The 23720-nt window shown below is 38.2% G+C and overlaps 2 protein-coding genes across 3 annotated transcripts in view; one reads left to right on the top strand and one right to left on the bottom strand.

Annotated features, from left to right (window-relative positions):
* The window catches only part of CMSS1 (cms1 ribosomal small subunit homolog), a 219688-nt gene that overhangs the window by 163789 nt on the left and 32179 nt on the right, over nt 1-23720 (bottom strand). The window lies entirely within an intron of this gene.
* Nucleotides 1-23720, top strand: part of FILIP1L (filamin A interacting protein 1 like) — a 182886-nt gene that overhangs the window by 133198 nt on the left and 25968 nt on the right. Inside the window, exon 1 of one of the 2 annotated variants that reach the window (XM_010215176.2) lies at nt 17377-17405. The exons of the other annotated variant lie outside the window; for it this stretch is intronic. The gene's annotated coding sequence lies outside the window, so the exon portion shown is untranslated. Of the gene's footprint in view, nt 1-17376; nt 17406-23720 lie in introns of those variants that run through there. 2 annotated transcript variants of the gene reach the window in all.

Below are 23720 nucleotides of genomic sequence, written 5' to 3'. Positions count from 1 at the left end.
GTCAATTAATAACTCTCTTCAAAATAACTAGCACCCACTGCAGTGCAACAGCAGCACGGAGGTCAGCACGTAACTTTAAAAAGTTAGTTATATTGTTGGTGGTCATCCTTATGCAAGGTTAGATCTTTGGACACCTTCCTGTATACCCCAAGGAAAGGCACATCAAGTGAACCAAGGGCAAGTTTTTGGTGAAGAAGGCAGAGATGCATGATGAGATGGCTCCATTTCAGATCTTGGGCAGTAAGGATCATGGCGCACCTATGCACTGTTTCAGGTCAGCAGAGGCAGAGGCCATAACCAAGAGAAGCAGCTTTATCCTACAGCCATCTTCAAAGTATGTTGAAATAAGCACCCTACCCTCCTGCTCAACCCGCCGCAATTCTTCTGCTGAGAAGTGAAGGTGGACAAGAATTAAAAGGGTTTTCCTCCCAAAGTCCTCATGGCAAACCCCAAAAAAAAGAAACAAGACTTTTCAATCAGACAAGCAGAGAAAGTTTGTCAGCATCACTAGTTGAGCTGGAAAATAGCAGCAGTTTGCTGAAAACAGAGCATCAGATAAATCTTAATTCAGACAGTAGAAAATAATAAGCAACCCCTCATGGCCTTACCTCCACCCCTGCTATCCAGCTCTTACAGCAAACACCCAAAGATGTCTTGAATTTCTAAGGAGCATACTTGGCCAATATTTTTCCAAAGAGTATGAAGTATTTACAACTTTTGAACGTGGAGATTACTCCACTGATATTTGAATAAATTAACTTTATCTACCTGAATTCCCCCAAAAGCAGAAGCTGGATATGCTTCCAGAACTCAGAGATATACATCTGTAACAAACCATACACACAGTAAAGTTGAATCTAGGGAGTCCAGTGCTCCAAAAGAGCTATTTTAATCAGCTGACAGCTAAGAAAGAGAGACAGAGAAAGAGGGAGAGAGAGAGAGAGAGACAGAGAGAGAGAGAGAAAGGGTTAATAGGACAATAAATTATCAGGAATTCTAAACTTGGGGGTAAGAATGAGCTTTTAAAGCTCTGCTGATCGAGAGAAAGATATGCTACTTTACACCAAAACGCAAGAGTCCTGGCACCATTAGAGAACAGAATTCAAGCCAGAGAGAAGCATCAGAGGGATCGGCTCTAATCCAGCATCATTATATAGGAGCTGAATTAACAGCGAGTAGCAGTTACAGTTGGACACAGAAAAAGGAAAGGAAAAGGGATGAGTTCACTTGTGTTAGAAAGTGGCTGGCATTACACAAGAAATAACCATACACATGCACTCATGTAGCATGCCCACCGGGCAAGCCTGCACATGGCCGCTTAAAATTTTCCTTTTTTGCAGGATCATTGCCAGTCATAGCACATAGACATGGAAACTCTGTTGCTTAAAAGGGCTGTGCAAATACCTTGGAGTTTCCCACACCATAAAAATGTTGTATCTTGTGATTTCAGTTTCACAACTGTCAAATACAATGACTTAAGAGCCACCAATTGATTCTCTTCTGACAGCTGACAGTGAATATTAGCTTATATATTTTAACAAAGATAGACACTGCAGAGGGGGAAAAAAATCAGCTAGGACAAGTCCTCACAACACTTTATGCTGTCACGACAGCCAGTTCATGGAAGAATTCAAATCCGTTGACACATTGATGATATCAAAGGTAGTTTATCTCCTTAACAATTACTCACTCAAACTGAAACTCAAACAGAACAGCAGAAGGACTAAATTTTCCAAAACACACTCTACAAAACCGATTCCTAATTAGGGACCTGGAAGGTGAGAGGATGCAAGCCTTTTTCCCATTCAGACTATATCGTTCTGGTCCAGGTAACTGGCAAAGCATCATCCTAGTGATGCATCATGTCCTTATTCATCAAAGAGAGCATCCACTGTTACATTTGACATCTTCAGCCCATTTCTCTCTTTCACAAATCAGCCTCTGCATATTCAGTCTGCAGGGCTTATGTGCAAGCTCTGCTCTCGTGCTAGTTCAAACTCAGTATGTCTGAAGCTACCACACTTCACTGGAGACAAAGGAGTACTGAAAACACATGCAATACTGCTGCCAAAAACTGAAGAAAAATTGACACGTTTTCTTCAGAAGTACTCCATGCTTACACAGAAAAGAATTAGTTGCACAGATATATAGGAGTGACTCTGAACGTGCTTCACCAGAACTCGGACAAGTCTAATAAGGCAGTCATTCCATCTCTTATCACTAATGTGGAAATATCCACTATAAGAAGTCCTTCCATGTGTTTCTTAATTTTAAATAGATTAAAGATCTTAGATAGATTTAGGTGACATAGATGAGTGTTCACTACACAATGTGCAAAGCCAACACAGACTTTTTTTATATATATTTCCATGCATAAAGTCACACCAAACTGGGAATACTCCTTGTGTACTTTGCACTGAAAATACTATTTTACGTGATGCTTATTTATTTTCAGTACAGCTCTGCTACTCATAAAGCAGTAAATATCTCAAGTTGCATTGTCATAAACATTCTTGCTAATTTAACATGGTTAGAAAAGCCACATAACTGAATATGAAAATATACCAAGTTTTCAATTTTGCCTCTTTTAAAATGAGAAGATTGACGAATGCAGGTGGGTGATTTTGCATTCAGATTTTTCTTCTATTCTTTGGCAAAAAAATAGTCCGAGTTTCACACATCACCTTCTACTCACTCAGAGTTCTCTGGACAGACCTTAGGAAGGAACTGTAAGATATGGGCTACATAAAGAAAACCTGAATAATTGGAGCATAGTTTTTTGTCTTTAAATAAATCAGTCCCTCAGAAGTTAAGTGTACCAATTATGTGGCTAACGCTAGGGCAACAAATTTTCCCTTGCCTTCCTATTGCCATATGCCTGTCATTTTTTTTCCCTACAGTTTCCATTCACTGTTTCAAACATATGTTGCCACTTATGTGCCAAGAAAGGAATCTCTGAATTACCCCCTTCATGTATGATGAAATGGCAGACTGAATGGAGCCAGAGAGAGCACCATTAGCAGTTATTCACACTTCTGTTTTCTCTTAACTTCCTTTTCTCCAAAGTTTATTCCTTCTATGTAAGGGGATGTGTAGCTATAAAGCCATCCATGACTCATGCTGCAAAATATATAGTCCTAGCCATCTACCAGAGAAATGATTTTTTATTATTATTATTATTATTATTATTTTAAGGCCACCTTAAATAAACTTTTTCTCCTTTTAGTTTCCAGATGGAGGATTCTTTTGTGAATCGCTTACCCAAGCACCAACACTGGGGATCCAACATTCTTTTCTTGTAAACTCATTGCTCAGTTTACCAGCGGTTTGTAGCCTCCTCTCCTGGAACTCTTGCTTTCCTGGGGTCACTTTAGGTGCACGCTTCACAATTTGAGAGCAGCGCACCTCAAAACCATATGTAGAGCAGCAATTGCGCTCTTCTTCCCTCTCCTCTCCCCACCAAAAGACCACAAAATGATAAATTTATGTACATATTTTTTCCAAGAGGAAAGAAATTCAGCATAAAATTAACAAAGGAGGAAAAAAAAAGCACAAAGAACAGAAAAGCAAATCAGTTGGATGACTTGAAATCCCATGATGCTAAGGTATCTATTCTCCTGAAGATGACTAATACAATACCCTGAAAATCCATCCAAGTAACAGCCCACAAGGATATATTATCTTACTCTAATAATGGAGCAAAACAAAGTTAGTTCTTATGCTACAAATTATCCAAAATACATTTCAAACTTAAGACCACTAAAAAGGGGTAAACAGGCAGTGCAACCAGAAATGTGCTAGTAACTACCAAAATAACCAAAAAACTCCAGGAGGAATCATTCAGTGACAAAATGCTGTGCAAGAGTGTCAGATGGCTTCTGACACTTTAAAAATTGAAATAACTTTAAAAAAAAAAATTTCATAAAAAGTTTTATTCAAGGAAAAGGAATTTAAAAAGATTTATTAACATTAAATCTTATCTTCTATGATCTCTTATACTGATTATCAGTATAAAAATTGACAATTGATTCCACTAAATCATATAGCTTTTATGTGATAAGACTTTGAAGGAAAACACTGGAACCATCTATTCAATGCTGGAAAATTATTGCAATTAAATTACATAATCCAAGGCCAAAGAATAACATCTTGCCTTCATTTAAAACCTCAAGAGCATAAGAACATTGTTAAATACTTGAACACCTGGGTTAGTTCCATGAGGATCTCCTTAAATGTCACCATGAAACCAACTGCAATTCATGTAGAATTATGCTTTTCCTTTCTTCTCAGATGATTGGTCCTAAAGTCAGATGTTCTTTTCTTATTCATCTTCAGTGCTGCATTTTCTTGCCCTCACTAATATAAACCTCATCCTTTCTGTAAATAAAACAGCAGTTACCGTATTTATTGACCAACAACCATAACATAGCTAAAATCTCTTTCTACTCTGTGGTGAAAATTGGAAAGGGCATAAAGCGTCTCAAAACATGCTCCAAGTCATTCCCAATTTTTGCTCTTTACTTTCTCAAAATGTATAAGAAGAATCAATCAGCAAGATAAATAAGTGCATGTTAGGTCCCCCAAAGTTTCAAAGGACTCACGTGTGGAATGCAAAAGTTCTTTAGCCTTCTTGTAAAAAAGGAATATTCAGAATCAAGTCAGATAGGCAAATGGGCAGGGGAGTGATGTGGTGACCTCCACTGCCAAAACAGATAAATCCTGTATGTTTACGTTGTTTCTACCAAAATCCAGGATGTTTTTTTCTCCTCAGTATTCATCAGCAACATATACACTTAACTATACGAAACAGCCTATAATCCTTTGTCTCATGTAAACATGAATGAGTATCAGAGGAAATAACACACACGAGCAAACACACAAGCAAACTGTTCTCTAAACAGAATTGCAGATGAGCAAAAGTAAAGCCAACCAGCAGGGCCCTAAACAACATTTGGGATGCACTAGCACACTTTTTTTTTTTTTTTCCATCAAAATTTGAATATTGACAATACTAATTAAGACTATTAAGTACTCATCCATGGTCTTTCCTGTAGATGAATGAAAATAGTGTCAACTGATAAAAATACAGAGAAGTTAATTCTTTCTAGTCTGTGCTTTCCATTCCATTTCAGGATCTTAAGCATTACATACACTTATGTCCCAGTTGTCTTTGAAGTATCAACCCCAGTATTTTTAGGCCAACACTTTCAAAATCAGTATCCTGTTTCAGAATTTTATAGGAGCACCAGCCATCTGGAATTCATCTAGACAGGATTTGGGGGATTCTGTAAAACATCCCATACCAAACTTAGTAGTTCTGAGGACACTGAGACAGACACTTTAACAAAAAAAAAAAAAAAAAAAAAAAAAAAAAAAAAAAAAAGCTGCCAACAAGTTCCCACTCCCACTGTTAGCATTTATTCCTCCAAAGGAAAACCAGTATTGATGGATGACTCGCCCAGGTACCTAATTTAGTGTAGCTGTAGGTCAGGAGGGAAGAGAAGCAATATCCATGACCTCCAACTCATCCTGTCTTCTCCCTGAAAGCGTGTCTCTGCTCTAAAAGGTCCACATACTCTAAGGCTGACTAATAGTTTTAATCTGAAAGTCTGCTGAGATTTTATCCAGATGACATGCATGAAAAACACCTTAAGACAAGTTAAGAAATCACTTGTAGGTCATAGCATGAAGCTCAGTCTTTTAGATGTTCTTTTTTAATTATTATTTTTAATGCAATCTCATTTCCCACAGACTTACCTACTCATTTTATTTATAATTAAGTTTATAAAGTCTAGCCTCATTTAAACTAGATTGAGACCACACAAAATGCCAGGACAATCACTACAAGGCCAAATTTTGGTGTTGCTTCCAAATACCTTAAGAACTATGAAGCCAAAAATTAGATCTGTTCTGTAGTGGACTAATTAAAATGGTCAGACAGGTAATAATTTTTGCATATACAGGTGAATAACTATAAGTAGTGCTTAAGTTAGCTTAGAAAGACAAATTTTATATTCCATAACCAAAAGAAGTTTCTTTCCAATATTTTAAATGGATCATTTGCCAATACATTAAAATCACAGGCTGTGGGGAAATTGGTCTGCCTTTGACTTCATTAATGATAGAAGTCACACAACACAAAATTTCAACAAACCCATTCATAAACACAGCTGCAAAAATTTGTTTTATAGTTTTGCTCCAATACATTTAAATACATTTAGAGAAAGAAAGTGAACTCTTAACCGATTTACAAATCTTACTTTCTTCAGCTCTGCCTTTCCCTCAGGAATTCTATCTGCAGCCAATTATTTCACTTTATAATTCCTGATACTATGGCTATGAAAAGGTTAATTTTGTAAGATTACGTATTCCATATGCAACTACCATTCTTATCCTACCCCAAGGCTACAATCAGCCAAGAGAGTCTTTGTTCTGATTATGTAATGCTTATAACTTGAGATCCCCCTTGGGAGTTCTTTTGGATGTAAAGACAACTATAGCATAGTGACTTTGCAAATAAGATGACGTAATGTTACTTTGGAAGTAACTGTGCCTTAAACAAAGCATCTGAACACGTCCAGTATGAACTACACATTTCAAAAGCTCAAGTGCATTTCAGTCTGAACCATCCAACTGCCAGAGAGCTGTGCCTCCCTTTCTGATTTGTCCGACTTTCTAGTTCTCATAAGTTTCTGATAAGAAAACACACAATCGTCATTTTCTTCAAAATTATCCACAAAGTTTTGTTCAAAACAAACAAAGCACTAAACATGCTTTATTTCAACTTAACAGGTTTTCGGAAACGGAAGTAATAACCTTCTTCCAACCTATATTTATGGACAAGAATGTGAAAAACATGTTTGCTCAATAACTTTAAGAAATGCATATGCCCAAAGGGAAGTAGTCAAAACAAGGCGTATAGTACTTGTACAATTCTTAGAGAAGTTGTATCTGAAAATCCAACTTGTAACAACGTACCTGTAGCTTAAAAAAATTGAACAAGTTTTGAGACTTACATTCAAATATTGCGAATTAATAGATACCCTGTAGATTTCTTGTTCCTTGAAGGAGAAACAATAACCCATGAATGCCTAAGACAACGCACACACACATGTTCTTAAAGCAACTATCGCATCATATGGCAAATATATATCAGCTTCCTTCGGATTCTGGAGCTCTTCACTTTCCCAGTCACATTCCTGCACAAACTAAATAATGATCATAAACCTCTCTGTGTTCCAATGCTAATGCCAAAAATGCCTCTCAATCACTCCTTCCCAGTCTCTCCACTAGACATCAGCATCTTCACGCGGTCTTCCCCATGCCCTCCAATTATCATTAATTGCTTATTATCTTTTACGAGACAACAGATGTAGAGCAGAAACCCACCTGAAAAATGTTAGTCAGTCTCCTTTATTGCTTTTAGCAAGTGTCCTGGAGACACTTTAAAAATCACAGATGAGCATAAAAAAGTACAAGAGGAGAACAGGAAAGACTTGGTAACTATCTGGCGAAGTAGTAGCTAAGGAAATAATAATAATAAAAAAAAAATTAAAAAATTAATTATTTGGACCTGCAGGCTCCTCTTCATTGTAGTTTGGTTCCATAAAACGAGTCACCATCATTTGTTCACCCTTGCAGTTCTGAGAAGGAATAATGGATTACACCTGGAAAAAGATTCAAAATCATGTCTTCCTCTCTTACAAAACTTAAGATAGAAATGTCATTCTTGAAACATGTAGGAATTCACTACTGAAAATGGAGCAGCTCTCCCACCTTTGAGATACAGCTGAAATAGAGAAGACGCCTTCAAGAAATCATTTCTCATAACAGCAGAGCAAGAACAATGAGTCAAAGTTTGTTTAGACATCAATACATATGTGGAACACACTAAATGGCATTTAAACCAAAGGTATCATACAGAGTCCTCAGTCACATCTTCTAAACAATAATCAACTAAAGAAATCGAGCATCACTGGAACCATTATCCATAGAAGTTTAAACTCACATGACTTTATGATTTGATCCTTACCCAAACAATGCTTAAACTTTTTCTGAAGAGATCACCATTGCATTCTGAAGCATAAACTTCTTGAACCCTTGTGGATATTAAAGCCTTTCAAGCACACTCATAAAAACATATTAATGTGTGAATTACACATTTATGTTTCTGCTTTCAGTTCCAGAGTAGCTTCCATAATTCTTTCGCATGCATTTGCATAGGTAGACTTTTCCAAGCAATTTCCGAAAGGTCAATAGGCATTTCAGAATTGAGATGCTCCTCTTTCAGACCAAAAGCACCCGTAAGCGTGCTGAAAAGCCACTGAGTGTTTCTGATACCTACTGCATCAGGATTGCTCCAAGAATTCTAAGCTCACACCACACTGACCACTGAGCAAACTATATATAGTGACATTTGGGCATGACTTGCACTGATTTAGATACACACGGACAAGCTACAAGTTAAGGGTCCATTTACATTCCCAAGCTCCAAGGTCAAAGGCATTATTATAACTCCCAAATAGAGTATTTACTCTTGACAAGCTCTACGCCTTATGTCACTCTTGACACACCTTAGGCTTACAGCAGAATAACTCCTCCTATTTTGGTCAAATTTGATCTACATACATTCATTATTCAGCAGGAACATCAAAAAGATGGATTTGTTGCATATGTGAATAGCCTTTGTTCACCTGCTGTAGGGATTCTGAAATAAAAACAATAAATACAAAGTGAAGAATGGGGTGAAACAAAGCCATCTCAAGAGTAGGAAAATCCAACTTTAAGCAAATTCTAAGACGTCATGCAAAAAACAGGTCTTGTTAAAATGACACAAATCTTATGAATTCAGAAAATATAGGTTCTTTTGTAATTTCTCATTCTATGCCCTTGTTTATCATACATGAAATCCAGGCATTCTTTACATATGCATGTACTGTAAATATTAAAGTATGTAATACTGTCCACAAAAGATTGCAAACAGCATTATAAATACTATATTATAACCATATAACCAGAATCGTTTTCCCCTCTTTGCGCTTGCTAGCAGCTAGGGTTGTGCTCATATGTTTATTTATATATACTTTCATATACTTATTTTGATGGAAAGGGCTGGAAGTTTGACAAATTCACCATGCTTAAGTCTTTCTGCCTAAGACTACTAAGGTCTACGATTTTCTGATGTAAAACAGAATCTTTGCTAGGAAAAACAAAGTTTCATTAAAAAATCGGGAAGAGAACTACTAGCAGTGAAATCACATGTCCACTTAAGGAGTCAGTTCTGGTTAAACTTTTCTTAAGTACTAATGTAAACTCTTTAGAGGATAAGTTATTAACAAGAAATCAAATGCACGATTAGATTTGGTAGTAAAAGAAAAGCTGCTTTATTCTAATTCATTTATAAATACAAAATTGCATCACTATATGAAACAATCCAATATATCTCCACATCTAATCAACTCTGGACAGAGCATCATCATCACACACTCAACATACACATGATATTTTATATGGACTGTAACTACCACTCATTTAATGAATATTAATTTTTGTATTACGAGTTTCTGCGTTCACTGGCTTGAACAAAGAGAAGTCTATCTGAACGCTTTCAGCACCAGGCTATCAAGGGAAAAACTCGATAAAAAGAACAGAAAAGAAAGGGAATTTTGTATGCAGAGTTAAGAGAGAGATAACGAACAAAACAGATTAGCAATGAAGTACTCTAATAATAACCAAAAACCCAAGTAAAGTAGATCATACAGGACTGGGAACTGCTGCAGGGAAGACTGTTTAAGTAGTATGGGATTTTAGGGAATAAAAGGGGATTTCTGTCTCTGCTTTAGGTGCCAAAATAGAATTGCCCTAAGTCATTTCTTTGTGCTCTAGCACAAGTTTCAAGCATGAAGTGATCTGCAGTTTACTCAAGTATTTAGCTCATCACCTGAAAGATTTTCTTAGCAAGGGTCCATCCTGTTGACTTAACATCTATAGTCATGAGATCAATAAAAGCATTCCCAGGTAGAGACACAACTTAAGTATTGCTGAGTGTAAGGTAACAGTTCTTAATGCTGACACAACTCGTGCAGGTTTTTATAAAAGCCAAATTAATCAATAGTCTTTTGTATGCATTCCCCTTCTTCACTCAAGGGTTTAGTGAAATTTGTTGCAGACTCTGGAGCTATGAGTGTCTGAGTCTGCTAAATACATTCCCCCCAAACTCTAGGGACTCCCTGTACAGTACCTGCTATGGGCAATACTTACACAAAGAACTACATGGGACTACACATTAGGAGATCAAGAAAATACTGTAAATACTTTTACAGACCAGAGAATTGAACCACACAAAGCTGCATTTCTAAACCATTAATCCATCAGATAGCACAGCTCTTCTGAATCCCAAAGAGCTCAGAGTTTTTCAAGTTATGTTGCATCCTGAAATACCCACAATCAAAAACCTTCCATATGGGATACTTTTACCTCTCCATTATTTCAATGCAGTTTCCTTGAACAGGTAACAAAATCATCACTACCCTGAAGTACTAGGCCCTAAACAGGGACCAGTGTCTGGCCACCAAAATTGCAGAGAATAAAGAAAAAGTTTAAAAATCTCTTTTTAAGCAAGAATCCTAAGAAAATCTATCAGTTGAGACAGGAAAAACTCTGCATAGACTTCACAATATAAAGGGCAGCACGTAGAGACCCAAAGAAGCGCCTGCATCTCTAAAGATCTCTTTTTTTTTTTTTTCTTCACTGAGCTATTCCCAGACAGCCCAACAAAAAGATGCTTCCATAAAACATTCATAATCCTTGCTTTACAAACTTTCTGGCTTTGAGAGAAACATTCTTTAATGGCTACATTTTCACTGGATTAATTCGTAGGAGGTAAGAGAAAGCTAGTCAAGAGAATTACAACAACATCACAAAAGACTCAGGTACATTTTGATCTGGATTCCCCCTACTTATTAACCACTAAAAAAGAGAAAGAAAAAAAAAAAAAAAAAGAAAAAAAAAAAGCCCGCATTCTCCAAATAGATCATGGTTCTTAATTGACCCCTGTAAAACTTGCAAGCCATAAGACATGCACTTGAACACCGAATCCTTTCAACCTATATGCTACGCTTTGCATGACTAGGCAGTGGTAGAAAAATGCCACCCAATAAGAAATGAAAGCACTAGAGACCCAAGAAGAAATGAAGAAGGGAAGAGATTAACAAGTAAAGGAACTGGAAGGACTTGTAGTAACTTGATCTTCTTCAATGCTCATCTGCATTGAAAGCAGCAACCTGCACTGACACCATGCTCAGCTTGTGCCTATGCAAATGTTGAATCAACTTCACTCAAACCTGAGTGTTTGTTATTCAAATAAGTATTCAAGCGCTCAGATAGAGGTCTGACCATTTTGAGCAAAATGAATGAAACTCAAAGCTTAGGCTAACTCAGTGCAGTTCTCCCACACATACATAAGATCCAAGACAGAGATTCATGTGGAGTCGGATCTGAACTTGCACACTCCATCTTCCCAAACTTCCGCGTGAAGAAACTTACTCTGACAGAAGTACACAGAACCACTGACTTTTTTTCTGAAGCCTAAAGAGTCAGGACAGACATTTAAAATAAGTCTTATTTCCAAGACTGTTCACAGATGTGAAACTTAGCTCCTTTCATGGCAAAGCAGCAAAAACAATTTTCACATGAAAAAAATTTGTTTATGTTATTGCATTAATACAGAAATATTTGTTGTGCTTTTAGGAAGAACCCAACTAGACAGGCAACCCAAAACACTGTTGTGAAGAGTTTCACATCAACTAACGAACAGTACCTCAATTTATTATGGAGAAGAGATTACTTAGCTGTACATAGTTTTTATGGGCTAGCAGAAAGCATACAAATTAAATCCATTCATCTTTGCTCATGGCAAGTTATACCATGCACTAAATATCTCTATGATAAAAATTTACCTTTGTCCCATATGCAACGGGAATCCATCTCACAAGCACATATGGAATGCTTGCCAGCTCCTCTTAGGAGGAAAGTCATTAGCAGTTAAATGAAGACATGCAGTCATCTACTTCTCAAGACAGTGTCCAACAAAAAGGCATCTAATTACCCCTAATAACAGGCTAGGAATTTTGATTGCAGCTGCCAAAAAATGGGGAATAATGGAATTTCCAAACAATAGGGGGGGTTGGGAAAAATATTTCTTCCTGCTGCCAAAGAAAATAAAAACACAGTAATGAAGACATGAATCTGTTTCTGTCCATGGCTCATAGTAAAAGACACATGAATCTAAAGAATGTTATCTTTAGACCTTTCCCCTGTTTCTCCCCCTGGCCTTCCATGTACTTGCCGATACATTTCAGACTGTCACTTACATGCAACATTTTCCATATTTCTGTCTGTAACATTCAAAAATTAAGGTATGCATTAGAACACAAAACTCTGAAAACCCTTTTACTAGTGAAATTTAAGAATGTAGATCACAATGCTAAGAAGATTAATAAATACAAATTGGTTACATAATTTTAAAATAATACTATCAATTCAGGAAATAATTTAAGGAGTACTCACTCTTCTCACTCACTTCTTCCACTAGGTTAATGGCAAAACTCCCACAGACTTCAGAGACAAGGTAGAATACACATTGGAGAAAAATCTTTAACATGAGTTATTAAAACAACATTAAACATCAGATCCCATTTACGCATGCCGTTAATATTCAACTTATCAATCTTGCATGTTTTACTTTTCCAGTACCGCTTGCAAAATTAACTCCTCAAAAAAACCCCAAACCATTTAAAATAAAACAAAACACTAATAAAAGCTTTGACAGTATTTGTACTTCTGTAGATGTCTACTTTTAGAATATAAAAGTAACCTAAAGATACGGATCCCAGAGATAATGCTAAAAGCCCCAGCTTCAACATTATCTACATGAAGTAAATGTGACCAAGAGCATGATTCAGCCAAATGTTTCAATATATCATTAAAGTCAGGCTTATGCTGAAGTCCTTTCCTTTTTCAACAAAAAATACACAGGACTATGTTTTAAGTGCTTTGTTGAACTGAGGCCCAAGTTCTAATTTCCTTTATTTATCTTAGATAGAAAATGGCTAAAGGAAAGGGTCAAATGCTGCAATAGTTAGGTTACGGGTTTAAGGACATTGAAACTGCTGCTAAGAATTGCCATGGGAAGAAAAGAGAAGTAGTTTAAGGATGGAAGTAATGGGAGGAATTCAGGCGCTTTAAGATAAAGTGTAAACAAAAGCCGTTGAGCTTATTTCTCCCATCTTCTCCCTGCCTGCTACAAGCTTCCATCTTTCTAGTTTTTATTTTCTCAAGTAAAACCCAGAGAGAATATAGGCACAACTAATGAAATGAAATGATAAGTAAAGAGACAGGCTGCACCAAAGGCACCCCAAGCAGGATGCAGGAATCAGCCCCTCATTGTAGGAGGATGCACCTAAAGATCTAGTAGGATATTTATCTCCAGCTCCTGCAAATCCACAGCTTATTATGCTGCCATAATGCTTGAAAATACACCCCTTCCAAACAACTGTGGCTTGTAACTAAGGAAACAGAATTGCTTTTTTTAGGGAGCAAAGGAGAGTGCAGCAGTTACTTGAATAACAATTCTTTCTCCACAGTTATCTAATTCTCTTATGGTCAAATACAGACATCGCTCTTAACACCCCCTCAGATCTTTGGTAATCATTAAAGCTTCACTTAGGAGGACACTACACACATACCAAGACCAGAAGTTCCTCACGGAATTAGGATTTTTTTTTTAATTCCCTTCATCAAAGCCTTACAGCAGACAACAACAAAGGCACATCTGCCAGCCCTGTGCTCCTTGTGGCAGGAGACAGCCACGATCAAGAGTAGTGCCTTGGACTGACACTACTGTGCTTGACAGCAACTCCTAGGCAATTCCGCAGATCAAGAAACCTAACACCAGCACCATGCAGAGAGTCTTTACGAACCAAAGTATTGGCATAAACAGGGGTGGAAAGGGAAACCTAGGTAAGATTTCTCAGGACTTGAACTGTAATAATTCAGGCGTTTTGGTCCTCACTAAAGCCTAAGGGAGGCCTTTTTACTATAGACACATAAAGATGAGAGCATCCTGTATGACTGAGCAGCAATACTGAAGGAACAACACAATCACACTGAGATAGAACATACCTAAATCAGTGTCAGATCTTATAGGATTATTCTATAGTACCCCGATTCAGAATTAAAACTGCTATTGTAAAGAGCTTCTATTTCTGTGCATATAAAATTAACTACAAAGAACAGGAAACATCAGCCTCTCAACATCTTCAGGCCTTCTCACTGAAATCAGAAAAGATCAGCTTCAACTTCAGCAGCTGACTCTATGGACAGAACCCTTTGAAAGTGGTACAGCTTGGGTTTAGGTAGCTCTGACATAACCAACCCCATAGTGAAAGACATTAGGTATGTACATTTACCACAACAGGATCATGAAACCATATAAACATACAGGAAACTGAGAACTATGCTTTTGTTAGGGATCACTGGATGCAAAGATATGTGCAAAGTGCAAGATCAATGAAGGCAGAGTCTAATAAAAAATCAGTTCTCCCCTGAACTTGGCTGGGACAGATATTCCACTTAGAGATGTGGGAGGACACTGTCATGGAAAGCTGAGGAGGCTTCTCAGCAGCTCTTTTCCTTGCCCCAGATGCAAATACACTTTGTCTCACAGCAATCCAAGAGCTGGAAACCTTAATCATACAGTTCTTCAACAGCGCTTACAGTAGCTGTGCGCTCTGGCCTTTAAGTTGTGGCAATACAAGAGGGGAAAGTCAGGTTGTTACATGCTCAGATGACGCCCTTTGATTAGGCTGTGTTACAGAAGATCTCAGATGTGCACATTTGCATTGCAGAAGAGAATTTGTGAAGAAACTGGAAGTTCATACTTTGGCCATCCCTGGATATAAACAGATTTATGAACGGGAGGATTTGCATTCCCTGTTCCCCACTCAGACTGTCAATAAGCTTATCGCCATCGCTGTCTGAGCTGTGTTCCTAGGAACTCCAAACCACAACCCGGCTGGTAAAGAGGGTCTTTTGTTTATCAGCTTTTGAAAAGTCCTCCTCCTCAAAGCTGCACATGGTCTACACTAACTGCTTCATGCAGGAGGACAAAAATGCAAGCAATTTTTATACAAAGATTGAAGAGATAGACACTGTGCATGTGAAAGGAAAAACAAAGAAAAAACAATGTGAAAGGGAGGGAAAGAAAAATAAAAAAGTACAACAGAGAAATGATCATTTCCATCCTAACACACGCATAAATATATATGCATTCTTTTATGCAACTCCCAGCTATCTTTACCACGTCTCTATTATAAAAAGTGATTTCCTTCCTACCTCACTCCCTCTGCAACTCTAACTGCACACAGCCTAGGACACACCTGCACCTGGCACCTGTCCTGCTCTTTTAAATAGCTCTCGAGCCCCAGTCCATGGGGCAAGATTTTAGCTGAAGATGAAGTCAGCCTCATGTTCCCCACACCAAGGTCACCTCGATGAATTGTTGTTCTGTGACACAACAGACCCACACTGACCCAATACTTCTAAAAAAGGGAACTTTACAACACATTATTTCACAAAGACATCAGGCAAGCATCTGCACAGTCCAATTTTAGCTAGAGGACAGGCAATTTTTTTTTTTTGGACTGGGGGAAAGGAGAAGGGATTTAATTTCTAGCTCTCCCAATAATATGAAATACAATAGCATTATGGTCTATCCATTGATAAATTTGTTTCATAACCTCAGAAAACATTTTTGAAGGGTCATTATAGACATAGTCACTTTTGAATAGATATGGAAGACTTCAGATTATATACACAAATCTGAGCTTCCTCAAAAAATTTATGAGAAGGGTGAAGAGGCCAGCATGATACATGCATGCAACACTTCTGAGTAAGCCCTGGCTCAGCCGCAGAGCAAAGGGCTTACCAAAAATTTCCAGCTAACGTATAAATACGTTTGTATGACTACATACAGGGTAAAACATGCTGAGAAGCTATAAAAAAAAAAGTTAATGAAATGCAGACATTTTAATCACCATTTGTCTCCACAGAGATAGAGATAACACCTCTAAATAAGTAAAGTACATCATATTAGCATTATGTTCAGCACAACATAGCCACATGCAAAAAGCAGAAAGCAGCACAGCATAAACTGTTCCAAAGTTTATTTGAAGGCTAAAACTCAATTGCTGCAAGTAAGTGTGCTGAGGGTACATCTACTTTAACAGAGTTGAACAAAACAGCACAGAAAGGCTTCGGTGGTCTAAGTTGCTCCTCAACACAGAAGAAATTTATTTCTTTAACTCCTGTTAACCCTTTGTGGCACCGCAAGAACTAAAGCTGTGCTTAATTCAAATATTCCTTCCCTGTGCTCTCCAGGTTCATTCAGGGCTTACAGGGAAGGAGAGGGAATACAAGAAATACAATTTACACTCTTCAGTTCAACCTCAAGCCTCTTTTTTGGCCTTCTGCCTCTTTCCCAAATAGTAAAACAAATGATTCACTTATTTAGGACCTTCTTGCTAAAAATAGTAGGTCAGTCTGCTTAATTGTGTTAGCTGAAACACAAACATGTGAAAAGGAGAGGGTTTTGTAGGAAAAACATTGGAGAGAGAAGAGGGTAAAAAAAAAAAAAAAAAGTTACATTTCATCTGGCCTTCCCATCATCACTCGGAGAATTGTTTTGTAGTTACATCATCAGGAAATAAAATACTATCCTCCGCGGACCCCGACTCTTTACAGAAGGAGAGGGGGAAGAGAAAGAGAGCGAGAGCAGGAGAGAGGGAGCAGCCTTATGTTCGTATCTCCCTTTCAGGAGTTCGGTTAAATTCACTTTTTTTTTTTTTTTTTGTCATACACGCATAAAAAAAAAAGTATGAAAGGAAAGCTCCTTTTGGGCAAATTAAAGAAGATGACCGTCAAGTTAGTTCTTCTCATCTTCCCTCAGAGGTCTAGGCTGGGAAACTAGAGCGGAAAACACTCGAGCTAATGAGCCAGCACCTCTAACGACTTCATTATCGGTCCCAGAAAGGGGCTGCCCTCACCCAAACTTTCTTTTTGGCGGTGCCCGGGGGCGCCAGGCGCAGCGTTTCGCGCCGTCCAGGAGACGCTACTAAACTCTCGAGGTTTAGCGCCCTTCGGCTCCGGCTAAAGGGCCGCTCGGAGCCGGCACAACGCCGCGCTCCTTATATGGCAAAGGCAGTGACGTCATGCGCCATAGGCTTGGAGCACGCCGAGCGCTCCCGCTCAGTGTGGGCTGCCAGCGCGGGACCGCTCGGATGCTACCGGAGAGCCCCACGCACGGCGGCGGCAGCTTGGCCACTGGTCCCCGAGTCCTGCGGCACCAGGTAAGGCGGTGGAAGGTGGCACGGCCACGGCGTCCAGCTGCTCCCTCCGCTTCTTCCCTTCGGAGATGGGCATAGCATTACGTACACTAACTGTATTTAAGGAGGCTTTAAAAAAAAGATATAACTAAAGGGAAAAAAAAATACAAATAAAAACAAACGGCTGCCACGGCATCTAGCTGGCGCCCTGCTGCTCCAAAGCCGGACAGCTGCCGCTTGGGAATTAACACCTGTATTTTAAACCATTCTCACAGGGGCTGATGGATGAGTTCACGTTAAAGGAGGAGGTAGTTGGGGCTACGCGCAGTTTCAAAGCGGGGTGGGTAAATTCACGACTGCATTTAACACTGTGGAAAGAACTCAGCTGTATTTCAATTGATTAGGTAGAGCCACTGTCTCGCTCTGTGCCTTGTTTACACGCGTATGCTGCCTATTAGCAGGCATGCACACATATATGTCTTTGAGCACTTAGGGTACTTTGGAATGACTTTTACTGCAGCTTACAGAGGGACATACAGATTGACCCAAACGTTGTTTTGCAATTAGGTTATGCTGTGTTTGAAGCAAACACGCGTAACTAGCTTAATCACTAACAAACTTTCCAACTCCTACACGCTGCTTCCCTCTTCTGTGTCTTGTGTGCAAGTGTCAAACACAGGGTTGGGCGGCGGGGGGGAAAGAACTGTCAGATTTTGGCAAAAGCCCTGAAACATCGGACAGCAAACAAGTGACGAGGTTTTAAAAAGCTGAGAAAGTTCCCTAGCCTCTCCAAGGCTGAGTCTTTTGGATGCCCAACTGCTGCACTGAGAACTGAAAGCAGCGTTGAGCAGGCACTGAGCTGCAGCAGGTTTAGGCTTCAGATCCTCATCCTACAGACTCCTCTCACTTGATTAAGGACCAAACCCTATCAAATTCTTCTTTTTTTCTGTTAACTACCATTAATCTGATGCCACTTGCAAGTGTTGACTACTGAGCACCGCTTTCCAGAGTCTTATGCATACTTTGAAATGTTGTGAAAGTTAGACTTCAAGACTGCCAAACTCAGGCTATCTCTTCTCAAACAGTAAGAAGAAAGATATGTTTTTGTTGTATTTTCCTTTAATTTTTCATAATATGAAACGAAATTGGTATAAACTGGTAGCACAGCTAGCAGAAAGATTTCTGTTTTCTTTATTCGTTGTTTATCATCCTGTAAAATTCTTATTCTGGTACATATTTAAGGAAATTTAAGAAAAACTGATCCTGGTATATATTTAAGGAAAACTGAAAAGGGTACAATCATGTGTCTTACTGCACTATCAAACAGATATGGATTTAGAGATTAAGAACCCAAATACTATCTGTGCACATTTTCACTATTTTTTCTACTTTAAACAACAAAAAATTATACAGTAGATATTTTCAAAACATGATTCTAGAAACTCAACTATATATAAACACTCTACTTCAAAGATAAATCAGATCTCAATGTATTATTAACCTTGGCATTTAAATAAAGGTCCACATACCCATGTTTTCAAGATAACTTTTTCTTCTAATGAGCAAAGTTCGCATTTTTATTGCTCCTTTCAGTTTGCCTGGCTATAGACTCAAAAGGAGGCACTACATTGATATATAGGGTAAAACGAATCCTGGCAACCAGAACAAATGGAAGTTTATGTTAAAAAACAAATAGCCCGGATCAGGACCCCAAGCCAGTATAATGTCTTTGCCTTGCTATTCTGCCATGCCTGTAGACATGCAACCTACAGCAAAATAATCATTTATGAGGAAAGAGATCTGAAAAAGGGTTTAGAACATCTTATGTCCAGTGCATTTAATACGTAATAAATACACTGTCAAGTTGTAAAGTGGAAGTGTTAGCTACGTGACAAAAAGATTAAGTTACAAAACAAAGTTAAGTAAGACCTTCAAAAATTGTCTCTGAAGAGCGAGGATGAACTAAGTAAAAGACTAAAATTTGACAAAGAAAACACACCACTATGGAAATAGTGCATATGCAATAGAAAACTTATTATTTATTTGATAAAGGTAGTAACTGAAAATAGAAAGAAGCCACTCTTAGTTAAGAGACTATTTCAGCTCTTCCAAACAGAGAAGGAGGGCTCCATAACCATTAATTACTGCTTCTGCAAGGTTCAAATTACCGATTGTATTGTGAATGCTGCTAGCCTAACACGAATCATAACATCTAACAAAAGCTTACAGAACTTCACTTCCCACAGTATACCTAGCACAGAACTAAAGGGAAAAGATGCTTCACGTAATACTTACAGCACCACTTTTGCTGTCATTTATGCTGGTAAAAGTCCAAAGCACACTGAAGTATAATCATAAATATGCCTTGCTGCCTTTTTTTTCAGTATTACCTAGTCACAGCATAATACTCTAACTTCATCACAGATTTCTTAATACATATTTAGAATATCTAATGCAAAGCAAGTAAAAATTAAATAACCTTGAATCTCTTAACAGTCAAAACACAGAGGAAAATAATTATATTTCAATAATATTCAATAATATTTCAAAAACTGTATGTCTTCACTTAAATTTATTTTTATAATAACTTTTTACAATATGCAACATGAAGAGAAAGCATTTCAAGAACCAAGTATCTCCTGCAGGGATGCCAGTCACTTTTCGATCAAAATGCACTGAGCCTTTCCTCCAGCCCCATCAATTCCCTTCCCGACAGCAACAAATCCAGCCTCACTGACCTATAAAACCTCTGAAAACAATTTGCACCTATTCTCTTCCCCCATCAATACTAGTAAATCAAGCCACTGCATGATCTTTGCTGCGGAAAACCTCTTTCATATTATTCTTCACAGCATAAGGTAAATGATCACATTTGCCACTGTCACGGGATTAAAAACAAGCAAATTAACAAACAAAGAACACCCATATTCCTTATTTTACTCCCAGCAACAGTTTCCATTCTATGATGGTATCTATAAAGCTGGCACTTTCCCTTAGGATTTTTTTTTTTTTTTTATCGGGTGCAGTTGTGCATGGGAGAGCGAGCGGCCAAGGCTTTCAGAGCTCTCCTACCAGCAACTTCTTCCCAGTCCTGGGTGTGGTGCCACTTGAACACAGCTCGTGAAAGAGGCAATTAAAATATCTAACTTAGAGTCCTACAGAGATTATAAAGCAGACAGACAGATCTTTAAAAAAATCTTAATTTTTTTTACTTCTGACTCATTAGTAGTTTAGCACTTCAGCCTGTCATCTAGTTGATGGGAACTTAGAAATTGGCATTTTTACTAAAAATAAATTATTTTTAATTGCTTGGGTTTGTCTCTCATATTTGAGTGGATTCTCCCATGGCATCCTTGAGGTTCCTGTTGAGCCTTTTTGATGTGGCTGAAAGCTTGGGTTCGTGCAACTGTTCGCTGAACTGTATGACTCAGCTCCAAGTAGGTTGGAAGCACTGGTGAGAAAAATCCAAATATAGTCCCCAGCCTTGTGCTTTTAATGAAGCAACAGACACCGAGTCTTAGCATCTCTCAGTATGTTGTGCTGATTTTGAGGTCTGCTCTCTTTCCTGGTCGAAGAGACGAGGATCTTTTGGACTGCCCTCCCATGGCACCACACTGCTTGTGCCAAGCCAAAAACAGCGCTGACACTGACAGAGCAGCGGGGCACATTCAGATATATAAAACTTACATTTCTTAAATGTTCATAAGCTTGATTTTCCCTAGAAGTTTGTAACCTCTGCTTTAAGAGCATACAAATACACCACCTCCTGAAGCACTGCCTCCTAACTAGAGCAACAAAACTGAGAGGAGACAGTAAAGAGGAGAAAAGCAAATGCTCCTAAAATAAATTAAAGCTAGCCTATTCAAGCTGAATGTACCTTCAGCAACATTATATAACCCTCATTTAATAATAATAAAATGAAGCATAGGGATGAAAGTTCAAACCAACCTTGCTAGACAACCTTTCAACACAACACAAAGTCCTACAACGCCACTGATTCAGGTCCATAAACACACACACACACCTTATTTTTATTTTTTATTTATTTATTTAAACTGTTGCAAAAGTCGCGCTCTGTGCTGCAGTTCATCACGCCCACCACGACGATGGCGCACACACACCTTACTTCACCCTCAAGGAGGGGACCTGCTGCTAACTACTGGCAAGAGGCTGCTAAGGCAGCTCAGGAGATCTCCGGCCACTTTGCTTCACATTGCACAGCCATGGAGCCCTGGGCCCCGCAGGAACCTCACTGCTGCTGCTCAACTCTCACCAAACCTTTCTTGAAGTTCTTCAGATAGGCTTTACAAAGCCCCGGTAGATGAGACTGAAAGTCTCACTGCAAAAAGTGAAACACTTTTTACAAGAAAAATAAATTAACAGTGGGGTTTTTTTTTTCATCCTTGAAATATTTCATAAACCAACTACTTCTAACTAAAGAAAAACAAAAAGGAAACTTTCCTGATTCTGCAAAATATTTTGTCCAGGCTCATTCATTTTCACTGTGACGCACAACATTTGATTTTCCTGTTTATGTCTGAGTAACGCCCACACAGTACAGCCCAACCAACACTGAGACTTTTAGGTGATGCCTTGATAAATCTCTACTATTATTTTTTTTTAATGGGGAAAAAAAAAGTCTTACACATATTTCAGAAACATAAAACAATAAGTGTAGCTTGTCCCACATAGGTTTCCAAAGGCCAGGGAAGATACAAAAGCATAGCATTCAATTTGACTCAAATACAAAGTTAGTTTTGAGGCAGATCCTTAAAAACTCTAATATTCAAAGTAATCTATTCCAAATTCATTGCAAGAGAGTGTTTTTTTCTAAAACTTTCTCTTCTTTTTGAAAAGACAGGCCTTACCTAGTGCCTGCAAATGACCTATTTCATCAAGTACATAAAGAAAGAGAAAAAATGTTTTAAAAAACCCTGACATTTAAGCAGCATGTTGTAGCTCCCAGGAGAATGCACAGAGATTGGCTGTTTAAAAATGCAAAGTAATGCACTCATAAAAATCACATTTTAATTCCACAATAGATTTCAAGCTCATGAAGAAAAACATCTCAAAGTACTTATAAACTGACCGAGTCCCATGAATGTTTTTCAATTTATCAATCTTTTGGTAAAATTTCCATAAATCTCAGTCATTGGGTCAAATTGTGAGGAAAATCAAGAGATTATATCACTTGTAAGCTTGGCCAGAGATCACCTGAAACTGAACATGCACAATGTCATCCACCACATTCCTAAATATAATTCTATTTTAATTAGCTATATGGAGACTTTACAGAAGACTCCTAATAAATTCCACAGGTTTTTTTAGTTTTCAGCATGAAAACACTTTTCCAGCTGACTTGCTCAAGCTTCAGTAGAGCCACTCTGTGTTCAGATCTCTTTGTAGAAAAGAAGGGAGGGAACTGAGTGAGCCTAATTTCTTCTTTAAAATCTAGTCACAGGGCATCCTACCCCTGATCAGTTATCCAAAATCCAGCACAGATCATATTAACTTGGATGCAGCTATATGGAAACTGAGTCTACAGTCTGCTAATAATGACTTTATACAAGAAGATGGAAAAAATACAATTTGCTAATGCTCATAGACAAAACATTCTCTAACTTGCAAAATAATACCACATATTCTTTTATGTAAAGAGAAAAATCTTTTCTCTAGGAACCCACGCATTCCCAAATAAAATATAGTACTCAGTTGGCTTCAGTGAAAGGGCCACCAAGAACCTTGGCAGGCTTCAAACTTCTAAAATATGTGTTTCTAAAAACACGTCTAACACATCATACCGGTATGTGCATTTGCACGTTTAAGTGGAGCAGGGGGATAAAAAAACCTCCAAAGCCAAGTGATCAAGTACAGCTTTTATATAAACCAATCCAAGACAGATAGACTGCCTAGATTTGCTGGAGAGTGACAGGGAAGGAGTTAGGGTCATGCTTGGAGGTGCCCACCTGAATTCTCCTTGGGAAAATAGGCAAGATCCAACAGCTTACACATTTTGCTAACCTCTATAGCGGAGGAGGGATGAAAATGTAACACAAAATAGAAGTGAGCAGCCACATAGCAAGTGTCTGGCTTGCTACTGCCTGGTTCTCATTCTCTGCCTAAAGCTCTAAACTACCACTACCATCTCTGCAAGTACAAAAATTCTCCTATCTCAACCAGGTCTAGTTTGTCAAAATCTGAGCTTTTTCAAGTAATGTTTTACAGGCTGTCAATTAATCTTCTGATATACTGAGGCTAATGCAGCTTCCCAACTAGCTAGTGGTATCTAGAGATAATGGTGCCTATTCATTCTCGGCATTTGAAATCACTTTTTAAACT

Source organism: Tinamus guttatus, unplaced genomic scaffold (assembly GCF_059628265.1).
Source record: "Tinamus guttatus ecotype Peru unplaced genomic scaffold, ASM5962826v1 Tinamus_guttatus_pri_ptg000035l, whole genome shotgun sequence".
Classification (NCBI taxonomy): Eukaryota; Metazoa; Chordata; class Aves; order Tinamiformes; family Tinamidae; genus Tinamus; species Tinamus guttatus.
This window is presented reverse-complemented; position numbering and strand designations above follow the sequence as displayed.